Source organism: Plasmopara halstedii (genome assembly GCF_900000015.1).
Source record: "Plasmopara halstedii genome assembly, contig: Scaffold_262, whole genome shotgun sequence".
Lineage (NCBI taxonomy): Eukaryota > Oomycota > Peronosporomycetes > Peronosporales > Peronosporaceae > Plasmopara > Plasmopara halstedii.
Window position 1 is genome coordinate 259,427 of NW_020187183.1, and position 572 is coordinate 259,998.

Sequence of the window (572 nt, forward strand, 5' to 3'; positions counted from 1 at the left end):
AGCTTACCCCGCAGTCTTCGTCCAGTGGATCCACGCGCATCTGAAGGGCCGTGCGCAAGATGCCTCGGACTCTGTCCGACCACGCCATCAATGGCATGCAGCGACTGCTTCGATACTCGAGCAGTGCTTAGTGGTTCACGTGCCACATCACGTGCATCACGAGGGTTTCGCCCTCGATGCTTCGGCCCTTGGCCGACCATGTCACGCATGACATGCAGCGACTGCTTTGAAACTTCAGCAGCGCTCAGTAATTTACGTGCCACTTCACGTGCATCACGTGGGCCTCGCCCTCGATGCCTCGGCACTCGGCCGACCATGTCACGCATGACATGCAGCGACTGCTTCAAAACGTGAGCATCGCTCAGTGGGTTACGTGCCACTCCACGGTCAGCCTGTGAGCCACGCTCGGGACTCCTCTCCGATACACTGTTGGTGTCTACCAACTCGGGCATTCCAATGTCCAGCACGTTGACCGTCTCGGTCCAGTGCTCTCGCCAAGAGCGCTTTAATCTTTTAGCAGAGGTGGGTTCATGACTCGCCAAAGCTCCACCAGGAGACGTGCGCGTAGCGCC